This window comes from Callithrix jacchus, chromosome 1, assembly GCF_049354715.1.
Source record: "Callithrix jacchus isolate 240 chromosome 1, calJac240_pri, whole genome shotgun sequence".
NCBI classification, from domain to species: Eukaryota; Metazoa; Chordata; class Mammalia; order Primates; family Cebidae; genus Callithrix; species Callithrix jacchus.
The window spans coordinates 20,563,320-20,587,355 of NC_133502.1; the positions used below are offsets into that span (position 1 = coordinate 20,563,320).

Sequence of the window (24,036 nt, forward strand, 5' to 3'; positions counted from 1 at the left end):
TGGACACAGTGCTGGGCATGGTGGCTTGCACCTGTAATCCCAGCTACAAGCATGAGGTGGGAGGATTGTCTGAGGCCAGAATTTGGAGACCAGCTCAGGCAATATAGGGGGGGGGGGCCTGTCTCTAAAACTTAAAAAACATTAAATGGAGATGATGACATATTTTAGCCATGAGTAAGAGGTGGAAATACTAGAATTTATAAACAAATTAAAAATTAGTGTTAAAGGTCTTAAAAAATATTGGCATGTATTTTTTGATGCCTTTAAGTAACATAGGAAACAAAGGAGAGAAGACACATTAAACAGATTTGGGGGCAGGATGATAACATCAATTTCTGTTCCATAACTGGGTTAAGATGTTATTTTGTTACTAACAAGATGAGCATATTTCTAAGAGGCATATGGGTTGAAGGTAATGTTCAGAGTCATCAATATATATAGGTGATAGGAAGAGAAGAGGGTCATCACTCAAGGAGAGTAGAGCCAGACAATGAAAGGAGCTCTTTCTGCAGCTCTGGGTAACACTCAGAATCAGGAGATAGATACTGAGCAAACATGAGACTGAGAACCTCCTGGTGGCTGAAGTCTTCGCACAGGGCCTGGACTGGGGGACTTTGATAAGCACACATTCTTAGGTTGTGTATCTGTCAGTGCCCACATGCCCAGTATCATGTTCATATGCCTGATGTTAGAGAGCTATTTTTCTGTACTTGTGTTTTGGAATTCATGAAAGAAAAGGAGTAGTAGTTTTATTCTTTCTGTTCAAGACATGTCATGCCCAAGTCCATGGAGCAAAAATGCTGAAAAAAAAAAAAAGCTCTGGATTAGAATATAATTCACTATGCACGAGTGCCCATTCAAACGAATATATTTACTTGACTATATATATATTTACCTACATACATACATATTTATATATCTACCTACATACATACAAATTTATATATATAAATTTAATATAAACAACCAAAAATGAGGTGATCAATATATATCTATATATCGATCTATAGATATATAGATATCTAGATTGAACATTCTAGCTGATTGTTTACAAGAGCAAAATGCTAATTTAGGTGGAAGAGACCTGACATAGTTTGGTCATTTGACTCTGTGTCCTCACCCAAATCTCATCTTGAATTTTAATCTCCATAATCCCCACATGTCAAGGGAGGGACTTGGTGGGAGGTGATTGAATGATGGGAGTGCTTTCCCCCATGCTGTTCTCATGATAGTGAGTGAGTTCTCATGAGATCTGATGTTTCTATGAGCCAGTTTTCCCTGCTCTTACACACTCTCTATTGCCTGCTGCCATATAAGACATGCCTTTTCCCCTTCTGCTGTGATTATATACTTCCTGAGGCCTTCCCAGCCTTGTGGAATTATGAGTCAATTAAACCTTTTTTCTATAGAAATTACCCAGTCTAGGGTATGTTTTTATAGAAGTGTAAAATGGACCAATACAAGACCTGATTGACATTTTCTCAATAACAGTAAATAGAGTGAAATATAATTAACAGGACTATTTTGCTGCATAGTCTTCCCTAAATCTGTGCTTTAAAGTTTTCCTTTATTCCAAATCATTGTGTACCTAGTCACCCAAATATAGGGAGACCATATGGAGAACTCCTGCTTCTGCTTGTGTATCAGTGTAATTATTTATTGCCCCTTTTTCACTTTAAGAACTCTCCAGGCTTGGAAGGTAAATCCTGTGCTCACCTGACCCAAATAATAGAAAATATTAACGTTATTATATGAGTGATACAGTCAATACAATGCTATATAATTTCAGAAAAGAAGGATCACTCAGCTGGAACTCTACAAAGGAAAAGGGTCTCATAATATTAAAAACAGAGCTACCTTATGACCCATCATTCCCCCTAATGGGTTTATATCTGAAGAAACTGAAATCAGTATGTTAAGAGATATCTGCACTCCCATGTTTATGGCAGCACATATTTCACAATAGCTAAGACATGCAATCAACCTAAATGTCCATCAACAGATGAATGGATGGGAATGTGGCATATATACATAATAGAATATCGTTCAACCATAAAATATGGATTCCTATCATTTGTGACCACATGGATGAACCTGGAGAACATTACATTAAGTGAAATAAGCCCAGCACAGAAAGACAAATGTCTACATGATGTCACTCAGGTGGAATATAAAAAAAAAATTGATCCTATAGAAATAGAGCGTAGAATGGTGATTACCAGAGGATGAGGTAATTAACAGGAAGGGAGAAGTGGGGAGATGTTGGTTAAATGATACATAATTACGGTAATCTAAGAGAAGCACATTTCAAGAGAGCTGTTGTACTGAGAGGTGACTATAGCTAATGATGACATATTGTATTCTTCAGAAATGGGAAGACAGCATTAGTTATATGCTCTTACCACAAAAATGACAATTAAGAGACCTAATGCATTTGTTAATTAGCTATATTTAGCCATTCCATAATGTATATGTACTTCAAAACATCATATGTACACAGTAAAATCATAAGTTATCTGTCAATCAAAAAGATATTTCTAAAAAAGGAAAAGAAAAAGTATAGAGGTGAAATTTTCTTGTTATATTAAGATAGGTGAAATAATTTTCTTGTTCATAAATGGCACAAATGCTCTGAGGACTGGATTTTTCCTTTGAGATAACCATTCTATTTAGGATATCCAGGGTCACCTTTATATTCTAATCAAGAATATTTTTAGCAATAATGTCAATAACAGGACAAGCATATAGTCCTTTAAGGTGATTGTTTTTAAGAACAAAATTAACTGTACACAAAATTACCAGTGGGATTATTTAATATTATTATTTTAATAAAATGATCACGTTATCTGTTTTAAAACCTTTAGTAAACATTCTTTATGGTGAATGCAGGAGCAGGGGGTCAGATGGAGATTTTATATATAGGAGGTATTAATTGTAAATGTTCTGAGTAATTATCTTTACTAATTATCTTTACTAAAGTGTTAGTCCTCTTTATTCAGCATTTCACATGACCTCATGTAAGCATAGAATAAATGCTTATCTGGTGACTCAATGAATGAATTATTGAAGTAAAATAATGAATGCTTTCCAGCTCATTTTATGAACCAGCACACCAGAGGGCTCTCCAAACATATTTTAATCAGCAGAGTCCTTTTATGTAATTTGTTTGTATTATAATTAAATAAATCATGAAAGATTTTTAAATAAAAATAGGTAATCTCTAATATAGGGATAATAAAGAAAAAATAGTAATATTTCTATTTTATCTTATTTTTGTTTTAATTTGAATAAATATATCTACATATTTGAAATGTCTAGAATTATTATCAACTATCTAATGTGAACTACACCATTTAAAATTAAGTCCATCTCTCCCAATTTATTTTGGGTATCTGCACTGTAGTGTTCTTCAAAGTCCAAAGAATTTCCCACAAGAAAAAAACAAAATCATTTCCCTTTTTTTTCTTGTGGGAATTTCTTTGGAATTAAAAGAAAAATTAATTTTAGTAGAAGACTGCTACTCAATGACTATCCATCTTGTCCACAAATCCTCATTAGTATCACTTATCACTTTTTTTCTTGTCACCTTCAGTACAAAAGTGTATAGGATTTTGACCTACTGAAGTATGCTTTTAAATTCAATTAAAAATGAACATTCAGATTAATAATTGAAGAAAATTATGATTAGTATGTCTTCCATGTAATTCTTAATATAGAAATTATAAGGCAGTGGTAAAAGGTAATTTTACCACTTGTATTAGAAAAGATGTCTCATCCAGGACCCAACTGGCAATTGTTGACCTTGCTGTGATTGTGTTACTCAAGGGTATGTGTTCTGATGGGGTGCTGGGCCTGAAAGAAGAGGCTCAGTGTTGCCATCCATGTAAGTGCAGACATATATATTTGGATGCCTATTTTTAACTTTGTAAGCCATTTTGTGGCTCAAAAATAACATGGCTTTGAGCAATTTTTGCTTGTTTGCATTCAGTGTTTCTCATAGTAGGGGTCAGGAACTCTCCCATGGGGTCACTGAGGATCTCTCAGTTGGTTCAAAGCATCTGCTGTTAAAGAATTAAGCATAGGCAATTAGCACTGCCCATTCCCGGCAAGAAACCATATGTCAAAATTATCCATACTTCCCTCTTCAAATCCCCGTGTTGGAGTCACCATGTTCAGTAACCTCCTCTAACTCCAGAATGACATTCTTCACCAACCTTCTCTAACAAAGATCACTACCATTCTGATACATACACAGACCAACTCTTCCATCGCAACTCTCTTGCAGTGGAGGTGAGGTATTGAAGAGCAAACTTTCACTATCATGGAAGAAGTTTCATAATGATTATTTTAATACTTTTTCCATATGTTGTTTTTCTGCACTTTGGGAGTACTGGAATTAGATACCTAAAATACTTTAGATTGCAAAAAGGCAATTTAAACAATCTCAGTAATTGCAAAGCTGGATGATCCTCAGCTACTGTGGAGTTAGATGACTTTATTTGGGTTCCACCAGTAACAGGGATCTTACTTACCAATTATGTTTCCATCAAATTTTAGGTCTTTAAGAACAATGTAATTCTTAAGATGAAATGTGCATATCTTGATACAGCATTGGTTTTGGTAATCGGTTATCTACCACTTCTGTGTATCAATAATATGAAAATAAATCTTCTTTAAACAAATTGTACTTATCATTACCTGGAAAAAAATACATCCATTTAAAAAAATGAATTAAGAAAATAGACAAGAATATTTTAAAATTTACACTGGATTAAATTTACATCAACGAAAACATGAGAACTAATAAGCTCAGTACAGTGATGAAAGACAGATATTTTCAATAATCAGGGAGAAGAAGAAAAAAATCAATTTTCCAAACTGTAAGTAGTAAAATAAACAGAATTATCACCAAATGTTTTCAATGCAGTTCCAAAAGCAAGATCCTGAAATGAAGATGGCATTATTATATAGCAGGAAAGTTTAGTGACATGCCAAATACGCATTTGAATGACAGGTTTAGACTATTCGACAAGATACAAACAAAGTCTAACAAAGTATATTTAAATTTATAGTTACATCAGGGACAATATCTTAACCACTTAAAATTATAAGAATAATGTAGCAATGGTAATTAGTTCCATATCAGCCAGGATAAGATCCGGAGAAATTGTTAACATTTTTCTATCAATAAAGGTGCATTTTAACACCTCTATTTAATTAATACTCAATTAATTCTGTTTGTCTGTATTTATATACAATGTAGAAATTACTGTCCAAGGGAGAAAAATTGTTGAGTCAACATTCCTAAATCAGTTACACTTCATAGAAAATCATTAATGGAATGACTATCTAATATAAATAACGAAATTTAGATCCATTAACTTTAAAATAATTTCAGAAAGCGTAGATCTTAAATTTCTAACAATATTTTCTTGGTTGATGATATTGTAAAATAATAGTGAAATTTATATGTTAAGGAAAACACTAAAATATGATTTGTGATGAAGATAGTTGACTATGTAATTGGAATAAAAAGAATCTTCAGCAATAGTAGATGAAAAAAAAAAAAAAACTCAGCTATCATACATGCACAGTAGAAGGCCACAAAGGTAGCTAATGTAATCTGAGACAAGAAACTTCACTGATGAAAAACAATTGGTTTTATATTTGGAAAGGACATAGTATATCTTTCAAAAGATTGTAATAGACTGGGCGCGGTGGCTCAAGCCTGTAATCCCAGCACTTTGGGAGGCTGAGACCATCCTGGTCCACATGGTGAAACCCCGTCTCTACTAAAAATACAAAAAATTAGCTGGGCATGGTGGCGCGTGCCTGTAATCCCAGCTACTCAGGAGAATGAGGCAGGAGAATTGCCTGAACCCAGGAGGCGGAGGTTGCGGTGAGCCGAGATCGCCCCATTGCACTCCAGCCTGGGTAACGAGAGAGAAACTCCGTCTCTGGAAAAAAAAAAAAAAAAAAAAAAAATAGGAACTTTATCTTGAAAACTGGCTTTTAAAATACTTAGGAGTTTTGTGTCAAATCTCTATTACTTTGATGAGAACATGTGGAAATGTATTTAGAGTATTAAAAAGAACAGAGTAGTGAAGAGTCAATTATTTCTCTTTCAGGCCAGTAGTAAACACTCCCAGATAGACTAGGTGGCTTATATTTTAGAGCTAACTATATTCAAGTCTTTCCATACCTATAAAGATGCCTTCTGTATCTCAACCCTCCTTTCTTAAGTATTTCTTAATTTTGTATTCCTCATAGTGTACCACGCATCTCAAATAGCTTTATGCATTTTATCTCCATGTAAATATCTCATTCTTCCTATAAGGTTTTCTATTTTTTTTTTTTTTTTCTTAGTTTCACTCTGTTACTCTCTTCAGGACACTTTAATACCTACAGACAGAGTCTCACTCTGTCACCCAGGCTGGAGTGCAATGGCATGGTCTTGGCTCACTGTACCCTCTGTCTCCCCGGTTTAAGCAATTCTCCCACCTCAGACTCCTGAGTAGCTGGGACTACGCGTGCGTGCCACCACACCTGGTTAATATATGTATTTTTAATATAGACGGCGATTCACCATATTAGCCAGGCTATCTCGAACTCCTGACCTCGTGGTTTGCCTGCCTCAGTCTCCCAAAGTGCTCAGATTACAGGCGAGAGCCACCGTGCCGGACCTGAAAGGTCTTCCCAGCACTTTGGGAGGCCGAGGCAGGTGGATCACGAGGTCAAGAGATCGAGACCATCCTGGTCAACATGGTGAAACCCCGTCTCTACTAAAAATACAAAAAAAAATTAGCTGGGCATGGTGGCGCGTGCCTGTAATCCCAGCTACTCAGGAGGCTGAGGCAGGAGAATTGCCTGAACCCAGGAGGCGGAGGTTGCTGTGAGCCGAGATCGCGCCATTGCACTCCAGCCTGGGTAACAAGAGCGAGACTCGTCTCAATTAAAAAAAAAAAAAAAAAAAAAAAAAAAACTTTCTCAGACCACACTATAAAGCAATTACCTAGAAAGAAGTTAATCCCTTGCAAATTTATTTTGTTCATTATATTCAATGTATATGACAAACTAATGTGGTGAATACATGTATGTCTAAAGTGTAGTAATATGTGTAAATATAAACATATTTATGAATTTAAACTTTATAACCCTCTAACCTCTAGGTTTGTCTAGGAAAGTGTATTTCATTAGCTGATAATTTTATGGAGAGTGCCATTTTCATGCTTAAATTTCTTCTCATATATAGTAGCATATTATATGTTTTTAGCTAACAAAAAGTACTGCTGTGCTAATTATTATTTTTTTCTTTTATTTTAAACTAATAGCACAGTACATGGGTATTTCTCAATTCATGATATTCTATAATGAGTTCCAAGTAAGGACCTTTTTTGTTTGACTGATTATTCCTCATTTATTTTCTCAGTTATATTCTCAGTACAACTGAAGCATACGTTTAATGTATTTGATATACATTTTAGTATATTTAATTCTTCCAAAGCAATATTTATATATATGTTTATATATTTTATATTGATGTAGTGATATGCTTTGATAATATATTTACACTTTATTTTTTAAATATACTTAAAATATTTTGCTATATTTTTTTCATTCCATTTCTTTGCTATAACTCAGTCTTTTATGTTTGACGTCTAACTTGTGTTTATAATTGTCAATATCATTATATTGCTGCTGTTGCATAGTATTTCAGTATTTTTGCTTATATCACCTTTAATTTATATAGTTCTCTTATATAACGTAAGTAATTATTAGTTCTTTCTTTGCCATCAAAACATGGGAATGAATGCTATTATGTAAAAATCCTGTGGACCTCTGGAAAGTATTTTTTTTTTAGGAGTTTACTCAGGACAACTGCCGAGGTATAAGACATACGTAATTCCATTAATTACTGCAAGATCACCCTCAGTATGGCTGTTGCATATTCCCACCAGAAATACAAAGGTTGTTTATTTATTCCTATTTGACAGCACCTATTTCCCTCTTTCTAACCTTTCCCAATACTATTAGCCTAAACTAGTATGTCATTATTATAATCTTCATTTCTTCAATTATTAGTGCAGTTGACTATTGTTTTACATAGTAGTTAGCAATTAAAGTTTTCTTTTCTTTTTAAACATTTTTTGGGAACAAAGTGTGTATATAAATTTATTGTGTACATGAGATGCTTTGATACAAGCAAGCAAGGAGTAATGGTTGCATTATAATAAATGGCGTGTCCATTCCCTCAATCATTTTCCCTTTGTGTTACAAACAATCCAATTATACTTTTAGTTATATGAATATGTGTAATTAAATTATTGGTGACTGTAGTCACTCTGTGATGCTATAAAATGCTAGGTCTTATTCATTCTTCTAACTACTTTTTATACCTATTAATCATCCTCACTTTCCCTCCGCAGTCCTCCCATTCTCAATGTCTGGAAACCATCCTTCTACTCTCTAACTCCTGAGTTCAGTTGTTTATGTTTTAGCTCAACAAATAAGCAAAATTTATCTTTCTGTGCCTGGCTTATTTCACTTAACATAATGTCCTTCAATTCCATCTATATTGTTGCAAATGACAGGATCTCGTTACTTTTTAATGGGTGAATATTATTCCATTCTGTATATGTGCCACATTTTCTTTATCTAGTGATCTGCTGATGGACGTGGGTTCCTTCCAAATCTTAGCTATGATAAACAGTGCTGAAACAAACATGAGAATGCAGACATCTCTTCCATATACTGATTTTTTTTCTTTGAGGTCTATACCTAACAGTGTGATTGCTGTATCCTATGGTAGCTCCACTTTCAGTTTTTGAGGAACCTCTAAACTGTTCTTCACAGTGTTTGAACTATTGTACATTCGTACAGATTCGGTATGAAAGCCCCCTTTTCTATACATCCTCACAAGCATTCATTATTGCCTGTCTTTTGGGTAAAAGCCATTTTAACTGAGGTGACATATCTCATTGTAGTTTTGATTTGCATTTATCTGATGATCAGTGATGTTGAGCACCTTTTCATAGGCCTGTTTGCCATTTGTGTGTCTTTTGAGAAATATCTAGTAATAGATGAAAGTATTTTCCTATGTTTTTCATGTTTTTTTAATGCTTTAACTCAGTCTTTTATATTTGACTCTAGCTTGTGTTTATGTATGTGCGTTTATATATGTACATTGTGTTTATATATATATAAACACAAGGTAAATATCAAATATAAAAGACTGAGTTATAACATTAACTTTTGCTCATTTCTAATCGGGTTGTTTGATTTATTCCTGTAGAGTGTTCTGAGCTCCTTATACATTCTGGTTATTAGTACCTTGTCAGATGGTTACTTTGAAAATATTTTCTCCCATTCTGTGGGCTGTTACATCACTTTGTTGATTGTTTCCTTGGCCATGCAGAAGCTTTTTAATGTGATGTGATCCCAGTTGCCCATTTTTGCTTTGGTTGCCTTACTTGTGGGGCATTACTCAAAAATTTTTGCCCAAACCAATATCCTGGAGTTACTCCAGTGTTTTCTTGTAGCAGTTTTATAGTTTAAAGTCTTCGATGTTAGTCTTTTATCCATTTTGCTTTGGGTTTTTGTATAGGGTGAGAGATAGGGGTCTAGTTTTATTCTTCTGCATATAGATATGTAGTTTTCCCAGAATCATTTATTGAAGAGACTGTCTTTTCCACAATGTTTGTTTTTGGCATTTTTTTCAAAATGAGTTCACTGTACATGAATGGATTTGTTTCTGGGTTTTCTGTTCTGTTGCATGTGCCTGTGTGTCTGTTTTTATGCCAGTACCATGCTATTTTGGTTATTACAGTTCTGTAGTATAATTTGAAGTATAATGTGATTCCTCCAGTTTACTTTAGGTAGTATGGACAGTTTAACAATATGGATTCTTTCAATCTATGAACATGAAATAACTTCCCAATTTATTGTGTCCTCTTCCATTTCATTCAACAATGTTTTATAGTTTTCATTGTAGAGATAACTTAAATTCTTTGATTAATTCCTGTTTAATTTTACTTCTGACTAATGTTAAGTGGGATTACTATTTTGACTTCTTTTTCAGATTTAGTGTTGGCTATTTATTTTTGTATGTTCACTTTGCATCCTGCAACTTTATCAAACTTACCAGTTCTGTTTTTTGGTGGAGTCTTTAGGTGTTTCCAAATTAGAGATTATAGCATGTGCAAACAAGGATCATTTGTCTTCTTACTTTCCAATTTGTATGCCCTTTCTTTCTTTCTCTTCTCTGATTTCTCTAGCCAAGACTCTAAGTACTATATTGAATGAAAGTGGGAAAAGTGGGTATCCTTGTTGTGTTCCAGATCTTAGAGGAAAGGCCGTTAGGATTTCCCCCTTCAGTATGATGCTAGCTATGAGTTTGTCATATACAGCTTTTATTATGTTGACATATGTTTTTTTCTCGACCCAGTTTTTTGAGGGGTTTTATTATTAAGGGATGTTGAATTTAATCAAATATTTTTTCAGCATCAATTGAAATGACCATATGGTTTTGTCCTTCATTCTGTTGATATGATGTATCAAATTGATTGATTTGCATATATTAAACCATCCACATATCCCTGAGATTAATCCCACTTGGTCATGTTGAATAATCTTTTTAAAATATTGTTGTATTAGTTTTGCTCATGTTGAGGATTTTTGCAATAAAAAATCAGAGATATTGGGGTGTAGTTTTCTTGTATTTTATTTTTATTTTGATGTGTCTTTGTCCAGTTTTGATATCAGGGTAATACTAAAGTCAACGAATAAGTTTGAAAATAGTCCCTTACAGCTAAAATTTAGTACAGCTTAATACTGCCTCTTAGTGCCATTTTTGCTGTATCTCATAGGTTTTGACATGTTTTCATCATCATTTGTTAGGTTTAGAAATGTGATTCCATCATCATTGAATTTTTTCAATTTTCTTTTGAATTTCTCCATTGGTCCACTGGTTATTCAGGAGCATATTATTTAATGTATCTATGTTTTATGGTTTCCAAAATTCCTTTGGTTATTGATTTTTAGTTTTATTCCATCATGGTCAGAGAAGATGGTTGATATTATTTTGATTTTTTGAATGTTTTTAGGCCTATTTTGTGACATAATCTGTCCTTGAGAATGACCCATGTGTTAAGGAGAAGAATGTGTATTCTGTAGTTATTGGATAAAATGTTCTATAAACATCTATTCAGTCAATTTGTTCTATAGTGCAGATTAAGTCTGATATTTCTTTGTTTATTTTCTGTCTGAAAGAACAATCCAGTGATGAAAGTGGGCTGTTGAAGTCTCCGGCTAGTATTGTATTGACATATGTCTCTCTCTTTATCTCTAATAATATTTGCTTTATGTATCTAGGTACTCCAGCATTGGGTGCATATATTAATAGATTCACAATTGTTTTATCCTCTTGCTGAATTGACAGTTTTGTAATTATTTAGTAACTTTCTTTGTCTCTTCTTATAGTTTTTCTCTAGAAATATGTTTTTTTCTAATATAAGTTTAGCTACTTTTGATCTTTTTTGGTTTCCATTGTATGCAATATCTTTTCCCATCCCTTTATTTTTAAGGTATGCGTATCTTTGTAGGTGAAGTGAGTTTCTTGTAGGCAACAGACCATTGGATCTTTTTTCTTTTTCATTCATTCCACTACTCTATGTCTTTTGATTGGAGAGTTTAGTCCATTTATATTCAATGTTATTACTGAAAAAAAGGGCTTAGTCTTGTCATTTTACATTTGTTTTCAGTTGTTTTGTGGTCTTCTCTTTCTTCTTTCCTCCCCATTTTGTCTTCTTTTTAGTGAAAGTAATTTTCATGCTGATTTAATTTTTAGTATGATTTAATTTGTTACTTTTTGGGTTTTTTGTGTGTATCATTGTATTTTTTTAATTTCAGGTTTACCATAAGGTTTGCAAATAGTATCTTATATCCCATTATTTTAAACTGATAACAGCACGGATTGTGTTAACAAACAAACAAGGAAAAAGAAAACTAATAAAAACTCTGCCTTAGCTTTTTTCCCATTTTTACTTTTTGTTGTTTCTCTGTGTCTTATTGTACTGTCTGTATCTTAAAAAGCTATTGTCATTATGATTTTTTATTGGTTCATCATTTAGTCTTTCTACTTAGGGCAAGGATACTTTACATACCACAACTACAGTGTTAAATATCTATGTTTTTCTGCCAGGGAACGGGGGTGGAGGTGTCAGAAATTTAAGATTGTTTTCCTAGCTTCTTCAGTGCCTCTTTCAGTGATGTAAAGTTAAAATCCAGTACTGTGATTGCTCATCTGATTTTTGGTTCTTATGACAGTTCTTTCATGTGGGTGCTTGCTTTAACTAGTGAGTTTTGTACCTTCAGATGATTTTTAAAATATTCATTAGCAGCCTTTTCTTTCAGATTGAAGAACTCCCTTTGTGATTTCTTATAGGACAGGTCTGATGTTAAATCCCCCAAATTTGTTGGTCTGGAAAAAGGTCATTTCTCCTTTGTGCTTTAAGGATGTTTTTGCCTTCATTTACCATTCTAGGATAATTTTTTTCCCTTGGCACTTTAAATATTTCATGCCACTCTCTCCTGACCTGTAAGGTTTCCACTGAAAAGCCTGCTGCCTGACACATTGGAATGCTGTTGTATGTTATTCGCTTATGTTTGCTTGCTGCTTTTAGAATCCTTTCTTTATTCTTGACCTTTAGGAGCTTGATTAGTAAATGTCTTGAAGTAGTCTTATTTGGGCTTAATCTGCTTGATTGTTCTATAGCCTTTCCGTGGTTGATTATTGATGTCTTTCTCTAAGTTTGTGAACACTTGTTATTGTGCCATTAAATAATCTGTTTACCCCAATCTCACTCTCTTCCTTCTCTTTAAGCCCAATAACCCTTAGATTTGCCAGTTTGATGGCTATTTGCCAGATCTTGTAGTTACACTTCATTCTATGACTTGGCTAGTAATTGCAGTTTCTGTGTCTTGCACAGCCTTTCAAGTTTACTTAGAACTCCAGAGCACTGTAGCCCATGGTGGTGAGGATTGCTGAGAAACTCTGGTTCCAGCTGCTGAGATGGGAATTTTCCCTCTGTCAAGGGCTAGTTCAAATTCTCCCTCTATAGTTGGCGACTGGCTGAGCATAATAAAGCTTTGCTCCCTTCTGTGACAGGCAACACTGAGTTCAATGCCAAGTTCCCTAGTCACTGTGTTCTCCCTCCCCCAAGAGCACAGAGTCTCTCTTCACACCACATGACTTCTGCCAGGAGATGGGGGTGGCGCTGTCAGAAGTTCAAGACTGTCTTTTCTACCCTCTTCAGTGACTTATTCAGTGATATAAAGTTAAAACCAGGTACTGTGATTGCCCATCTGATATTTGGTTCTTATGACGGTTCTTTCATATATGTAGTTGGTTGTTAAAATCTGATGTTTCTGCAGAGGGAATGATTGTTGGAGGCTTCTATTCTGCTGTATTCCTCCATCCTCAGTCATGAAGTTTTCTACCTCTGCGATTGCTTAAACACAAAGTGCTTGTAATTATGTTAATTACGTATTTCCTGATTCACTACGTTATCCCAGTATTTAAAAATAATATATTTTAAAACTATAGCTGTTTTAGAAATTAAACACATCACCATTCTGATTTACAACACGTAGACAAATTTTTATTGTCTTTTATTGAACTGAAATCTTTAGCTTTGATATACTCATCTGTACCCATTATAGTTTGTCTTTATAAAATGATAAAACATATTTATGCATACACGTTCCCAAACTATTTGATGTTTTATTCTACTATTGTCTTGGTTTTTACTTTTTATAAGATATTTAATCTTTTTAAATTGGTTTTAGTATGGGTGATATATTTTTCTTTCACAGAATAGTGAACCACTTTCACCATGTCATTTAATATGAAATATTTTAATTTACCCTGTAATTATTGAAGCCACTTTTATTATATAAAATTATAATATAGAGATGGAAGTTTCAGACTCTGTATTATTTTTGATCCATGTCTTTACATTTTTCCCAGTTCTTTATCATTTTCACTATTTGGTCTTCATAGTGAAAACCAAAAATTGATTTTAACTAATTTTATAATTAGTGGAAAAGGTTTCAACAATTATATAAAAAATTCTTATCTGTCTCTCAACTTTTTCAGTTTTTAACATCTCACAAAAAAATAATTATCAAGAACAGGAAATTAACACTAGTACAATATTACTTACTAGACTATCAACCTTACTCAAACTTTTTCTACTTTTCTGCCAATGTCCTTTTTAGTGTGTCTAAATTGTTAACAGTGTGTTCTCTCTTTGGCTTATTTTAAAAAATTATCTGTAATAAATAAACTACCTTATAAATCATGCATATTTATCCTCTCATATTAAATTTAGACAGATAATTGTAATTTCATTCCAGGTGAAATGAATAAAACTGCAGTAATCTCAGTTAAACTTGTGGAAATTTGCGATTTGTATGAGGATAACTTGCCTCATGCATAAGAAACAGTGTTTCTCTTCATTATTATCGGCTATTTTTTCCTAAAATTGTTCTTATTATTTCCCTCCATAAATGTTCTACTTATTTATAGTTAGATAAAATCCTATACAATTTGTTTCTTTCTTCTTATTAAAATTATATTTTATTTTCTGTTTCTGTTTTTTCTGCATATAGTTTAAATTACTAACTTGTTAATTAGATATCTTAATAGACAACAAATAGCAAATCTAGCCTCCCTCCTTACCTCCTACTCTATGAGTGACTTTAAAGAAACTCACTCATATTTACCTCTGAATTTCTAAACAACTAAGTTATATTTCTAGTTTTCACTCCTTAAATGTAAGCATGATGTATTTCCTAAGATGATGACATCGTTATTTTTTCTCTCTCAGCCCCACTACACTCTTGCGTATAAAATGTGTATAATTCTGGCCAGATTATTATTCGTTACCCACACTATTATGTCTGCTACTCAGAGTTTAACTATACAGTAAATTGGGATTAGTTATCCTTTCTGCAGTGTTTTCATTTGTTTTCCATGGAGTACTTTTCTTTTTTATTTAGTTTCTTGTCCATGTGCTTATTTATAATTGACCCAACTCTCCTCTGGGACAATTATTCATTCCGATATCAGATCACTCTTATCTATTTGAAGGGATGTGTCCTACCATCTTCTGACCTGTTCCTATCTGAACTTATTGTTCTCTGCACCTTGTGTAAGTCTCCTATCCTGGAATATCCCTGCACTGCCATACATGCCTCCTGGTTTTCTTATCTTCTACTTTCTTAAAATCCTCCTTCATTAGAATGAATGTCATCTTACAGTGAACTTAGGAAAAAATAAGTGTATGGAGTAAATATTTTGAATTTTTGCAGGTCTTGAAATGTCTTTATTCTACCAAAACACTTGATTGATTATTTAGCTGGCAATTGTTTTCAATCAGAACTTTAAGGCATGGTTTCATCATCTTCTCGTTTCCAGAGCTGCTGCTGAAAATCTGAAACGATTTTAAGGCCCGAATCTTTCATGTAAAGTGTCTTTTTTGAAAATGAAACTTCTCTATTGGCAGTTGTCATTTGATCAGGGGTCCGAATAATATAAATGTTGAGTTATTTCTTTTGATTATGTGAACTGCAGCTGTATTCATTTCCTATGGCTGCTATAACTAACTTACTACCAAACACTTGGTAGCTTGAAACAACAGTAATATATTCTGTTACATGTCCGAAGAGCAGAAGTTTGAAATGAGTCTAATAAGGCTAAAAGTAAGGTATCAACAGGGTATCATCCTTGCTGATTCCAGTTTTGGTGACTGCAAGTATTCTTTAGTTTGTGGTTATGTTAGTCCAATCCTTGCTTCTAGAGTCACATACTCTCTCCTCTGCTATAGTGAAATCTCCCTCTGCCACTGTCTTAAGAGAAGACTTGGGATAATATTGGATGACAGTGGGTCTGCCTGGATAATCTATCTTTTAATCCATAACTTAATCATTTCTGCAAAGGCTCTTTTAATGAGAAAGGTATCATATTCAGAGTTTCTGGGAATCAGATAGTAACATCTTATAGGGGACGACGGGGTAATTGTTAAGCTTACCACAGTGGTCAATCAGAAAAATAAGATAATCAATGCGAAGATGTTTTCTGATTTATTGAATATGGTAAGAATTTAGTGTGTCATGGAAGGGTATAACATGGTCGAAGGGTTGACTTTGTGAATGATGTTGAAATTCGTTCAGGAGTTCATAAAGAATGAGGGATTTCTTATTTAAAATCAACAATAAAAAAATCCTTTTCTTAGTAAATCTAGATGCTAGCCTCTTTGGAGTCTATGTATTGCTTCTCACATTCACTGTTATACAAATGAACAACTTAAGGCTTTTAGGGAGCTCATACTAATCATTTTGATAATAATAACAATGAAAGCTGGCATTTGTTATTTATTTACTCTGAGGAAAGCTCTATCGTCAGCATTTTAAATGAATGTTTTCATTCACTTCTTCCAACAATCTTATCACCATCTGCATTCTCCAAATGAATGGTTATGTGACTCGGGCAAGGTGACACTAAAGGTTTGAAGTCAGAGTTGGAATTCCAGCTCAATTTCCTCTGAAGCCACAGGGATAGTCCACCAAACATATCCTGAGGGGGGAAAAAAAAAACAGAGAGCATTTTTTTTTCCCTTTGTAGCTCCTGCCATTTGCCTTAGAGAATGTCCCAGTAATGAGATGAGAATGAAAGGGTTGGTCCGACCAGGTTGAATTTGAGTATGCCATGCAATTAATACAGAATCAATGCATTTCTTTTTAAAAGAGTAAAACGTAATTAAAATATATTAATTATAAATTTAAGAAAACCATAGTTCTCTCTAAGCATGTTTAATTGATAAAGGTCAATTGGTGCCATTTGGAGTGGTGATTTCATCGTGAAATATTGAGAATTTTTGACCTAGGTCATAGTTTCCTAATTAGTGAAACTACATATTTAATTTCCAGGGACTAGAATAATTTCTGTACTTTGCAATCCTGAAAGGCTTTGCCAAAATGCATTTTGGCTGTGAAATGCAGTTTTGTTTTATTTCCCTAGGTGCGAGCAAGGAAAATACAAAGCAATCCTCTTTACTTCCTGATTATATGCTTCCCAGTAGGAAAGACATTAGGTTTTAATTATTGTTCTTCAACTATTCAAAGCAAGTTAATTAATTTATAGAATTTAATATGTTATAAATTCTGGAATAATACAAAGAACTCTCATCTTGGTCAAGCCAAAAACATGGAAGGGGTTTCTGTTTCGTAAGTTTAATTTTCTATTTTACAATAAATTAATTCTTAATTATTGGGCAGGGGAGTTTTGTAGTGCTGTTCAGATGAGTTCATCTGCTTTTGGTTTGGTCCCACTCGACTCTGCATTTCCAATTTTCCTTGGTATGTTGTTCTAAATCCAAATGGCTGGATCAAATGCTAACACTGCCTTCTTTATGTTTATATACCTAAGTGTTTAATAGTCTCTCTTTCTGTGCATTGAAATAATAGAGTATATATCCCTTCCCCTCCCCTCATATTGTGATGTTACTCAGGCTTGCGCTTTTATTTTTCAATAATCATCACCCTGCACATTTTTTTTTCTTAGGAGACCCTATTTTTGTCCATGGCTTCAACTATCATTTTTATACTGATGTCCTTAATCAACTCCTTCTTCTGAGATCCAAAGTAATCAACCATACTTCCCTTTCAGCATCATCACCAGGTGGTCCCTTAGGTATTTTAAGTCCAACCATGTTCACAACACACACACACACATACACGTGCACACACATACACATTACCCTCTCTGACTCATAACTCCAAAGCTATTCATTTTTGTATTTTCATATGTTTCTTTTCTCAGCAAATGACATTTCTGTCTGTTCAGGTTTCCAAGCCCTTCATGATCTGCCTAGCTGCCTTCTTCTCTCTCAGGGAATCTCAATTTGGATTACTCTTTAGAATCACCCATAAACTATAAAATAATACTATAACCAAACTCCCACCAGAAATTCTGATTTAATGTGTTTGAGTGAAGTTAGGACACATTTGTTTCTTAAAAGCTGAATGTAGTTCTAGTTACATCAGCGATAAGAACCACTGCTTCATCTTATCCAACCTTCAGCAGGTTACCAACTGTATAGATCCTGGGTTTGCAATCTTTGCTGAATACTGTGATTATCTGGGGAACCTAGACATATATTATATATGAATTCTGCCTGTTTACCACCCAGGTCTAATAACCAGTCTCATAGATACTATCTGAGATATCTGATCCCTGACAACCCTATGCCAACCCACATTAATTGCCTTGATCCAGGCAGTAATTCTCAGACATTTATTAGAAGCTTATATTCCTCTAATCTCACTGCTGCCAGAGATTTTCTGAAAACACAAATCTGACTATGGTCCTGGTCATACTTTTTAAAGTTTTCCAGAAAGTCATTCAGCTTCTGTAGCATCCTGGCAATATATTTCTTATAAACTAATTTTACCAATAAGAACATCAAAGAAGAATGATAGGTGCAACATTCAAGCACAGCTGTAAAAGACTAAGTCCCACCGTTTTATTAAATAGTAGGTAATGTTCATTCAACACAGTACTCCCGACAAGCAAAATATAGGTTTTTTGTGGCAAGAGCATTTTCAATAAAGTGGCTGGCAGGTAATAATATAAGAATAACAATAACAACAAAACACCAAAAGCTACCAAGGGGTTAATCGTATATGTCTGTGTAATTTAGGTAAGTTAAAAAAATGATCAAGCATGAACTATTAACAAATGGTTGAAACCACCTGGAGTTATTTTGTCCAACATCATTTGTAATAGCCGGACTGATTCTGCAAACAGTTCTTAGTGATATTGAACTTAAACTGTTAAAAAAATAATCTAGACAATAAGATTAAGTGTTTTACACTTTAAGTGCACAGAAAAGCAAACAAAAAATCAAACATCTGTGTCTCAAATAATGAGAAGAATTTAGAACCCTCCTACATTCTGAATGGTGTGATGTTTTAAATCTCAAATGACTTCAGTATTACTCTAAAGATTGCTGATATTATACAGTATCCAAAGACAATATTAATACTTCTGAATACAGAACTTAAAAACAATATCTGAAGACACATGGGGTTATACTAACCCTCACTGTTTTTCATAATTAAGATTATAATCTATGTCTATATCTATCTCATCTATTTACCTCTAACTCACAGAATACTATTTATTACATTTTTTAAGGGTCATCATAAAACCCCGTCAGGTATCTTTTATCTATTTAAAACAAACAAACACAAATAGAGAGCTATAATTCTGAACACCTCAGTGTGTGGCCAGAGCAGCAGCTGAATATGTTTTCTTCTTATGATCCTCTTGTCTGTGAGCACTAAGAATCCATGTGCTGAACTTCTGAGGTTCACAGCACTCCATGTCCAAACTCTTCTTGAACTAATTCCATGTGCTGGGTGTCCTAACCTGACCTCACACTGTTGGCCACATTGATTTATTCATCAGTGTGCACCTGACACAGTTAGGCTAGTGAGGGTCCTTCTCTTGGATTTTTAAGGTAGACTTAAGAAAGAAGATTCATCTCTTGCTGTGGCTGAAGCCTCAAGCTGTCTTGGAAGTTGTTGTTGGTGAGGTCTCAGTTTTGCAGCTAAGTGAAGGAAGCCAGTCTACTATGAGAACAAAACAATGAAGCTAGAATAAAAGATGCAGAGAAGGAGATCTGGCAGCTTTCTGATTTTTATTTTATTTTTCTTGTCCTACAACTGAATGCCTTTCCTATCTAGGGTTTAGTTGTTCAACATTCCTTGAATTTAATGAGCCAGTATTCCCCACTAATCTCTCATAGTTTGACCCATATCTGTCTGAGACATATGTTTGTTCAATCAACCTGCTTGGTTGGATGCCATAAATGTTCTATATGGTTAGTCTTCATGGCCTAAATTCAAATTGTGTGGGGAATAGATATAAATAGAAGAAGCCAAGCATTTCCTGACAAAAGCATTGCTTTTTTGGTGATATTTAAAACATTTAAAAGATAAGCAATGACCAATCAAATCAGATGGAGGCTAGGATCAGTAGCCACACCAGTGTAAATTAACTGAACATTCAGTTAAACACAATACTCCCATAAAGGCCAAAAATTAGGTTTCTTGGGGTGAGGGAATCTTAATATAGTTGGTGGTTGCTAATAATAAAATCAGACCTACATTGTCTGTTCTTCCCATGTTCATTTAAAAACAAGAGAGCCCATGCCTGCCTAGGAGAAAAGAGTGGGTGGCATCATATGGTATGATGTGGAGTTTATGGAGAAGACCTAAGACAGAAAGCAAAAGAAATTAGGTTTAGCAATTAATATACTGCCTGTGACCAGCAAGAAAACTTGCAAAATATTTTATTGACTTTCATATTTCTTCCTTACTTCTTTTAATTAGACTCCTCCTTTTGTTATTTTCTTATAAAATTTTTCAAATAGTGTGTCCCTGATATGGTTTGGATATTTGTACTGTCCAAATCTTATGGTGAATTGAAATCTCCAGTGTTGGAAGAGGGGCCTGGAGGGAGGTGTTTGGGTCACGGGGACAGAGCCCTCATGGCTTGGGGCTGCCCTCAGGATAGTGAGTTCTCAAGAGATCTTGTTGTTTAAAAGTGGGTAAAGAGCTTCTGTACAGCAAATGAAACTATCATTAGAGTGAACCGGCAAACAATAGAATGGGAAAAAATGTTTGCAATTTACCCATCTGACAAAGGGCTAATACCTAGAATCTACAAAGAACTTAAACTACTTTAAAAGAAAAAAAAAAAAAAACCCTGTCAAAAAGTGGGTGAAAGATATAAACAGACACTTCTTCTTCTTTTTTTTTTTTTTTTGAGATGAAGTTTCGCTCTTGTTACCCAGGCTGGAGTGCAATGGCGCGATCTCGGCTCACTGCAACCTCTGCCTCCCGGGTTCAGGCAATTCTCCTGCCTCAGACAGACACATTTAAAAAAGACATTTATGCAGTGAACAAACATATGAAAAAAAGCTCATCATCACTGGTCATTAGAGAAATGCAAATCAAACCACACTGAGATACCATCTCATACCGGTTAGAATGGTGATCATTGAAAAATCAGGAGACAACAGATGCTGGAGAGGATGTGGAGAAATAGGAATGCATTGACACTGTTGGTAGGAGTGTAAATTAGTTCAACCATTGTGGAAGATACTGTGGCAATTCCTCAAGAATCTAGAAACAGAACTTCTATTTGACCCAGCAATCCCATCATTGGTTATATACCCAAAGGATTATAAATCATTCTATTATAAAGACACATGAACACATATGTTTATTGTGACACTGTTCACAATAGCAAAGACTTGGAACCAACCCAAATGCCCATCAAGGATAAACTGGATAAAGAAAATATGGCACATATACACCCTGGAATACTATGCAGCCATAAAAAAGGATGAGTTCATGTCCTTTGCAGGGACATGAATAAAGCTGGAAACCATCATTCTCAGCAAAGTGACACAAGAACAGAAAACCAAACGCTGCATGTTATCACTTATAAGTGGGTATTGAACAATGAGAACACAGGGACACAGGGAGGGGAACATCACACACCAAGGCTGTCGGGGGTGGGGTGCTATGGGAGAGATAGCATTAAGAAAAATACCTAATGTAGATCATGGGGTGATGGATGCAGAACACCACCATGGCATGTGTACACTTACATAACAAACCTGCATGTTTTGTGCATATACCCCAAAACTTAAAATATAATAAAAAACAGAACAACGTAAAATAAAAGTGAGTAGTGTCTTCTGCCCTCCTCTCTCTCTTGCTCCCACTCTTGTCATGTGACTGCCTGCTCCCAGTTCACCTTCCACCACAAGTAAAATCTCCCTGAGGCCTCTGCAAAAGCCAAGCAGATGCTGATACCATGCTGCTCGCACAGCCTACAGAACTGTGAGCCAATCATGCGTGTAATTTATGAATTACTCAATCTTGAATATTCCTTTACAGGGAGACAAGGAAAGCCTAACACAGTTCCTCTCCCTCGCATCTCTGTCTCCTAACTTTACTCTTCTCTGCCTGCCATCTTCCTCACACACTCAGCTGTTGCAGTGAGCCTTGTCCACCCAGACATGTGTCTGCCAAGCGAAACGCCATGACCAAATCATTCCTCCTTCCTCTCCATCAACATTATTATTACCAGAAATTAGTTTTAGTTGGATACATACACGCACGTGCGCACGCGAGCACATACACACACACACGTCACACTCTTCTATAAACAATGGCTTCGTTTTTTTTGAGACAGAGTTTCACTCTTGTTGCCCAGGCTGGAGTGCAGTGGTTCCATCTTGGCTCACTACAACCCTCCGCCTCCCAGGTTCAAGGGATTCTCCTGCCTCACCCTCACAAGTAGCTGGGATTACAGGCAAGTGCCACCACACCCAGCTAACATTTTGTAATTTTAGTAGAGATGGGGTTTCTCCATGTTGGTCAATGTGGTCTTGAACTCCTGACCTCAGGTGAATCGGCCTCCCAAAATGCTGGGATTATAGGCATGAGCCACTGTGCCTGGCCAACAATGGCTTCTTAATCTAAATTAAAGGAGCTTTAATAAGGTCAGAAACATCTGCTTGTTTCACCTGTCTACCTTCATTTCTTCTTCTCTCATTATCAAATTCAAATAATATGACATGGTATCTTTTAAAAATATGGTAAAAGATGGCTGTGTAAAAAATGCCCATATCTTTTACCCTCATTGATTCAACCAAATGCTTAGCAGGGAGCATATGAGAATGTAATGTGGCGATGCTGGTAACACAGAGAAGACAATGATGAAGGTGTATTTTCCAAACAATTTGCAATTGCACAGGATCAAGAAAAGACAAATATTTCACATGAGGCTTTTGAGCAGAGTGCTTGTCTCCATGTAATTGCTAATGCAGTAATGTATCATCAATATGGTAAACACTAAGCTCTTTAACAACAGATTTAGGAGGGTAAAGTGTTCTGCCTCTTAGGAAGATTAGAGATTCTTAGGACACTTAACTGAAACTATTCTTATAGACTGTATTTTAGAGATGACCCCACACATGCATAGCCTCCCCCACTGTCAAAATATCCATGTGGAAATACTGTGAGTGCCCCAACTGTGGAAGTGGGAAAGGGACATTCTCTTCTCCCAAACACACACCCACTGAAGAAGCTTTTGACTTTACCTGGAGCTGAGTCAATTTACAGAGCCAAGCAAAATACAGGAGTAGAGGAAGCAGCAGAAACTCCCTGGGAGGTTGCTGGGTCCCGAAGCAGCCCATTCCTGCTGGCATCAGAGGGATCCATCAGAAGGGTGGCCAGAGGAGCAGGGGGTAAAACTCCACAGGGAGAAGAAAAATCTCTAATTGAACTTTGTAACAACTTGAACTGGGCAAGGAGCCTCCTGGCCAGAGCTCGGGAAGGATGCAAATCCAGTGTGTATACTCTACAGGCAGGGGAAGAACCAAGCCCTTTTCTTTCCCAGCTGGAAGGCGGGTACCCTGGGGCAAGTTTTCACGCCTGTCTGGCCATCTACCTGGAAACAGACTCAGGGTTGTTGGGGGAAGGCACAGTGGGAGTGAGATGGCCCTTTAGTTTTCATGGGAGCTGGGTGAGGCCTTTGACTGCTGCCTTTCTCCCACTTCTCTGACTACCTGCATGACTCAGCAGAGGCAGCCATAATCCTGTGAGGTACACAATTCCAGTGATCTGGGAATCTCACCCCCATCTCCCACAACAGCTGCAGTAAGACCTGCCCAAGAAGAGTCTGAGTTCAGACACACTTAGCCCCGCCCCACTTGATGGTCCTTCCTTATTCACCCTGGTAGCAGAAGACAGAGACATATGATCTTGGGAGTTTTAGGGCTCTGCCCACCACTGGTCCCTCTCCACACTATTATAGCTGAAGCTTTCTGGAAAGCAGCACCTCCTGGTAGGAGCCCAACCAGCACAAAAATAGAGCAATAAACCACCAAATCA

At 35.5% G+C, this 24,036-nt stretch overlaps 1 long non-coding RNA gene across 1 annotated transcript in view; it reads left to right on the forward strand.

Annotated features, from left to right (window-relative positions):
• The first annotated feature begins 13,223 nt into the window (after nt 1-13,223).
• LOC144578944 (uncharacterized) overlaps nt 13,224-24,036 on the forward strand; it is a 72,167-nt gene continuing 61,354 nt past the window's right edge. The window contains exon 1 of the long non-coding RNA XR_013525551.1: nt 13,224-13,345. This is a non-coding gene — a long non-coding RNA (uncharacterized LOC144578944). The remainder of the gene's footprint in view (nt 13,346-24,036) is intronic.